Genomic DNA, 6,739 nt, shown 5'->3' with positions numbered 1-6,739 from the left:
GTCCTGGGCCCCTGGAGCAATGCAGGCAGTGGGAGCTGCGAGGCTGTGTGTGCTGCGTTGGGAAAGTGCCAACAGAAATTGCTTTGGCATTGCAGCAAGCTTCGTTTAATACCTCTCCAGGGCATTTGACAAAACATTCTTAGAGGCAAATTCATTTGCTGTTCCTTAAGGCTCATTTAGTCTTGTTTGGTGAAGTGTTAGGCACAGGTCAATGTTTAGCATCCTTAGAGAATCTGTAGTTAACTCCAGTGGTGCAACGCTGTGCTGTGTTATGTGCCAGTGCAACTGTGTGTGGGGTCAGGCCAGAGCACTGAAAGGAAATCCAGGAAGGGCATTCAAGGAAAAAAGAAAAGCTGTGTCTGCTGGGCCAGCTGTCTTGCAGGGTGAGAGTCACCTACCCACAGAGACATGCCTACACCAAAACCATCCCAGGGGAGCTGCTCCTCTGGAGTTCTTTTCAGGAGGACAGGCAGGCACTCCCAGGAGCAGCTCCACTCATCCCAGCACAGTGCTCTGAGGAAGAGCATTCCTGATGAGGAGATGGATGGATGTCTCCTGAGATGGGACTGCTTCTGTCCATTGACTGTAAAGGGACCCTCTCTGGTGGGTTGAAATTTCACCCCCCAACATTAAATTTGCCAGAGCACCCCAGCTGGAAGCAAATGGAAGCTGTATTTACAAGCAAAAATACAATCTACAATGAAATGCAATGAATATGTACAAAATATACAATATTTACAATATTTACAGGTATTTACAATTGACAAGAACTTCCCCTGGCCAAAAAGCAGGGGAGCTAATAGCTTCTCTACTCCCTGCCCTTATCCTCCTTACCCCCCTAGTCACAAAGGGACAAGTGAAAGAGAAGAGTTGTTAGAGCTGAGCCAAAACAATGCAGCCAGGGTCAAGCAGAAGCCAGCACAGCACAAAGTTAGTATCTCCCAGACAAAAGAAGCCAAAAGAGAAAGAGTTTACTAAACTAATTCTTATGGTAGATATCTCTCCAATGGGATTGTTTAGAACTTATCATTATTTTCCTTTTTACACCCAATGGTGATCTATTTACATTTTATCACTTTCTGTTCAAGATCTGTGGAAAATTTTAAAGGTACAGCCTAAACCTACCACAGTCTCTCAGGTGGAGATTCTTCCATTAGGAGTAAGCTAAGTTGGGTGTCCTGTTTTTGTTTTTTTTTTTTTCCCTTAGAACAGATTTTCCCTGGCAGCTCAGAATAAGTCATTGATAAAAACATCTGCAGGCAAACCAGAGCAGTAGGATCAGGGTGCTTCAAAGAAACACACAGGGGAGGTGGAGGAGGAGGAAGGGGAGCCCTGGGGTGACTGCTGATCTCCTGGAAGTGGTAAAATCCAAGGCTGAGGTTTGGATGTCTTAGATCTTGCCTTTGGATGCATCAGCTCTTACATGAAGATGACAGAAACAACTTCATTGCACAGCCCAGAGCTCAGCTGGGCTCTTGTGCTAATGAGTTTGTCCCATGTGTCAGTTACCTTCTTCCCCTTCAGCTGCTCCATGCCCTGTGTAGCCAGGACAGGAAATAATTTTCTTTATTTCCACAGCCAGCTGTGCTTGCAGCTCCTTGGGGTACAGGGTCCTGACTACCTTTGGGTGGCCACATGCCACAGTCAGCCCTGAGAGCATAAAGCAAGCAGCATCCCATCTTCTCCTCCTTCTTTCCCTCCCAGCTCTCCAGCCAACTAATCCATACAGCCATGAGGGGCTGGGGTTGGCAAGGAACAAAGAGGAGCAAGTTAACCTTTCTAAGCAGTGCAGTAAATTGGCAACACCCTCTAAGCATGGTGGGGCTGGAGAGGAAGAGCTGGGACTGAGACTCTACTTCCATCCCTGCACTGTTTGCTTTGGCACAGGAACTGGATGATGGCAGCAAAACAGAGCCCAGCTGCCATGGTAATGGAGGATGGTGCTTCCCCAGGGCCTCCTCAGGCAGCATCTCCTCAGGACAGGCTGTCCTGTGGCCCCCAGACCTTCACTGTGTGGCTGTGGGTGCAGGGAGCAGTGAGCAAGCCAGCTTTGCCCTGAGGCCACAGGTGAAGATTTGCCAACCCTAAACCCACCTGTGTCTAAGGCATTTGTCAGGTGTGGGATGTGCAGTCTGACAGACAACCTTGGTCTCTGAACCCAAGTAGCAGCTGAACACTGAAGCATCTCCAGTGGTTTTCTTCCACCTCCCCATCACATTTACAGTCTTCACTGCTCCCCTTTGTGCTTTATTATTGCAGACAGAAACATCCTAAAAGCACTGTTCTCTAAATTAACTTTCAGCCCCAGGCCAACAGCTAATTGATGGGTCTGAAATTTGTGCTCAACATACTTGGGATTCAATTAAACCCCAGCTTTCTTCTCTCCTTCCTGCCCTTATCTGCCAGGACCCTTTCGTATTTCTTGAGAAGTAATTGACAGATAAATTCCCCCAGCACCACAGGATCTCCAGCAAATGCAACAGGCCATTAAACTCAGCAGATGAGAAACGAGCTCCAACTCCCTCTCTCCACACTTTTGCTAACATGTGCAGGGAGGAGGAATTGGGAGAATTGCAGGTGGAAGGAATTCAAGTTTTGAGTCAGACACGGGATGTTCAGAGGAAGTTACAGGGGTGAGAGATTGCTTTTCATCCCTTTCTGCTGGTGATTAATTCCCCAGCCTGTCCTCTCAACCAGCACCTCCTTAGCAAACTTGAATTCCTTAGAAGAAGTCAAACACCCCAGCTTCAAGCAGCCTGGATGGTTTTGCAACAACTCACCCTGCTTCTATAGCCTGAAGCTGCACTTTGCCCTCAGCAGTTATTTGCTCTCAACAGCACAGCGTAGGCTGCAGGTTTATAAATGTGCCACTGAAGAGAGGATCTGCTGCTCCTAAATCATTCAGCACACTGAAGCTGCTCCTCAATTTGATCTACCCTGGCTGTCTCTTAATTAAAGCCCTTCCAGTGCTCACTGACCTGGTAAAATGTCATCTGCTTTCTTTGGGGGGACTTGGCAGTGCTGCAGAGCCCCAGGGAGGGGGGATGAATTGTGAGCAGAGCAGAGGGGGCAGAGGCTTGGGGAAGGGCTGGCAGGAGAGGGATGAGTGAGGTTTATGGGCTGGGAGAACCAACCACAGGTTGGCTGAAGCTCATAGCGTGTATCAGAGACACCCAGTGTGGGAAACGGCACACTCAGCATGTTTACCTGAGTCTGGCTCTTCCCAGTATATTGGTGGTAGAGGTCACACAGCAATCACCTCCATGTGGTGCCTGGATGGGTGCCCAGCAAGGCTTATGTACTCCTGCAAAACACAGGAGTTTAAATAACTTACCAAAAGCTTCAGTTTAACCTCCAGCCACATTGTCTTCTTACCTTGTCTCCAGATTTGGGAGGTGTAAAGATAGTTTGAGGGCACCAATGCCAGCCTGTGCCAGAGGAGAGCATGGCCAAGCTGATGGCTTTTTGGGAAAGCCAGCACCCTGGGAACCAGCCTGCCCTGGGGCCACATGAAGGAGTAACCCACAAAACACCAGCAAGTGCTTAAAAAAGGGACAAGATGACTTCTAAAGCAGCAAACACCTCCCTGCCACCAGGGCCATGGTTGATGGCAGAGGCATTAAGGACAATCTGTGGTTTATAACTGCTGAATTGTCCTTAATAACTACCCTGTGAGCTGTGCTTCGAGTGTGCTGTTTCCACAGGGGATGCTGCAAGTGCACTGGTTGCTGCTCACCCCTCCTTGGAAAGGGAACTAGCCAGGAAGCCTTTCAAAGCTTTCTCTTCTTGAGGAGAAGGTCCTGGGATGGTCCTGGTGGCTGTCCCCTGATGCATTAACACCCCCAAGGCCTTGCTTTGGCTTCTTCCAGGAAAGGTTCCCAAGCAAAGGTGTGGAACCAGCCCCACTCTTGCCTCCTGAGCCAGAAAGGAGCACTGCAATCCCTCTGCCACCTTTGCCCCAGCTCTGACCCTTGCTCTTACGGAAAGGCAAAGGCCAAGAGGGGCTTGCTCCTGAGAGCCCTGATGCCCTGCAAGGGCAGTGGAGGGCAGTGTGGCTGTCCCTGTGCCCGGCCAGATCATGCACAAAGGACACGGGGGCTCAGGTTGCACCTTCCCTCACACTGTGGAGGCCAAGGCTGCTGCCCTTCAGTCACAGGATCAGGACAGTGCCCTGATCCTGGTTCTCAGGTGTCAGTCGCCTCCTTGCCCACACCCAGGGACATGCAGCCAGCAGCAGGGTGAGGGATGTTACCCCTGGGACCAGCACGGTTACCCCTGACCTGGGGAAGGGGCAGGCTTTTAGTTTCACCTTTATTAATATTTTTGAAGCAATGTGTCACTGCTTCAGCAGCAGACCCACCTCCCTCCCTGCTGCCCCTGCCACACATGGGCCAAAGATCTGCTCCATTCATCAGCCTGAGATTTATGAGGTGCCAAGGGCTCTGGTTACCCCACTGCCCCAGCCTCCTCCCAGTGACTGCATGAATGAGATGCTGCTGGTTCCTCCCATACCAGAAGCAAAACAAGCTCAGAGGGGAGTAAAGCCATCATTTCACCAAACCCAGCTCCTCAAGGCTCTACCAGAGCATGAAATCTTCTGCCACGAGACCTTTTGTGTCCTGCAGCAACCAGGGGAGCCCCTGCTGCCCGTGGAGGCTGAGCTTGCATCCCGCCAGCCACCACGCACAGCCTGGCTTTGCTCATGTGAGACACTCCAGAAATAGAAGAGGGATGGAAGGTTGTGGCTAGTCTGGATTCCTCAGGCCCCTGGGCTGCCACTGGCCTTTGCTCTCCCATCCTCCCCATAAAACACTCTCTCCCCAACTCCTATTTTCCTGTCCCCATGCCTGGTTTTCCTCTCACTTTGGCTGTTTCAGGGGGCTGAGTGAGAAGCCAGGCTATGGGTGGAGGAGAACCCCTGCTCCCCAAGCCCAGGGGCACTGTGGCACTGGGGAGCGGGCAGTGACGCACGGCCTGGAAGAACTTGGCAGCTGTCCTGGGGTCAGGAGGCAGCCAAAGGACCATCCTGCATTGCCTGGGCAGGCTTTGGGCCAGCAAGCTGCGTTTCCTCCTGGCCCCATGCAACCTCTGGGGGAGGGCAGCACGAAGGCAGCACACAGAGCTGGTTCAGAAAGCTGGAGATGCCCTCAAACATCTGCCACTATAAAGCAGTAAGTGAAAACAATTCTCTGCAAAGAGCCCCACACTGACACAGGACTGCAAGAGTTTGATACAGATATTGGGGAAAAGCTAAAAAACATCCAGATACCACCTGGGAAATTCTGCAGCCCATGCTTGATGAACTCTCCCTTTAAGACTGCAGTGAATGTGTCAACCTGGAAAGAAACCTGCTGGGTACAGTGAGCAAATAACTGTTTATTATTGCACATAATCCAGCAGAACAACCGACAGAAAACTCTGGACAGCAGTACACAGATTGGAGTAAACAGCTTGCAAAGTCTGTGAGGAAGGTATTTGTGTGAAGAGTGAAAGGTATCTGCATCTTTGTAAGACCTGAAAAAGTATAACACAGTCTCCTAGGCACTTCTGAAAGCATGCAGTTTGAGGTAAATCTGTTCTTTATTTTTTTGTTTGTTTTTTTTGTTTGCATCTAAGAAAATGAAATCCCTCAGGGGCTAAGTATCTGTGTGTGTGAACACATCCCCAGCTCAGCACATTGTGGATGTGTTTCTGCATCACAATAAAAGCAAATCTACTTTTCTCAGAAGGTTGCTAAGAGGAAAGCACATCATTGAGTGCACATCACATGCATTAAAAAAAGAAAAAAGAAAAAAAAAAACAGGTGGGGGAAAGGGGGAAATTACCTTAGCACTGTTCAAAAAGCTCATTTTTGTGCTTAGTGATCAATAAAAGCCCTGCAGGTCTCTCAATAGAAACTGTCTTGGTGGTTAATGACAGCAGTTGGCTTCTGGAAACTGCAGAGCTGGCAAGGAAGTGCCAGCAAACAGATAAAACATCGAAGGCAGCAGAGCCTGGGGTATGCAAAACATTTGTACTGAAGGAAAAAAAAAAAGAATAAAAGAAAAGAAGCAAATTGCTGCTAAACTCTGGGAGTGTAGATGATGCTGCAACAGCTTTCTCAGGACTGGTACAGCCACATGGCTCTTAGGAAGGGATCACATTCACTTCTCCCACAGTTAACACCACGGATTCACTACTGTGGCAACGTTCCTGAGCTCAATAAGGTTAAAAAATAAACTTGGTTCACAAGGAAAAGTATTGAATGATTCTCACTCTCTCATGCCATGATTAGAGCAGATAAATTAGGCAGGTTCTGTCCTGTGTCTCCAGTCAGTGTAAACCCGTGCCCGTCTGCCACCCCACCTCTGAAATCCTTTCAGGTAGACCTTTGGAGCAGACTGGGCAGCTCCATCATTTCCCCATTCTTTCCAGTCCTTCAGTTTTCCTGCCCAGTCCTGTGCTGTGGGATTTCAGGATACACAGAGGTGCACAACCAACTGTAAAGAACATTTCTGATTATCTTAAAGAGGATAGAAAATGCACACTGCTCGGAGAAGGAAGAAACAAGCCCAAAGCACTCAGCCTCACACCAAACCCTAACTTATCTGTGCTGACTTTCTAAGCTTATGCTGCTGAGGACCAGAGCAGATCATGGTGGAAACATCTCCTTCCAAAGGTCTCTCTGCTGCAGCTTTGGGAAGAATCGGTGCAAATCCACCAGTCCTCTAAGAGCCTGGCACACAAGAACCACAGCCAG

Source organism: Indicator indicator, chromosome 24 (assembly GCF_027791375.1).
Source record: "Indicator indicator isolate 239-I01 chromosome 24, UM_Iind_1.1, whole genome shotgun sequence".
NCBI classification, from domain to species: Eukaryota; Metazoa; Chordata; class Aves; order Piciformes; family Indicatoridae; genus Indicator; species Indicator indicator.
This window is presented reverse-complemented; position numbering follows the sequence as displayed.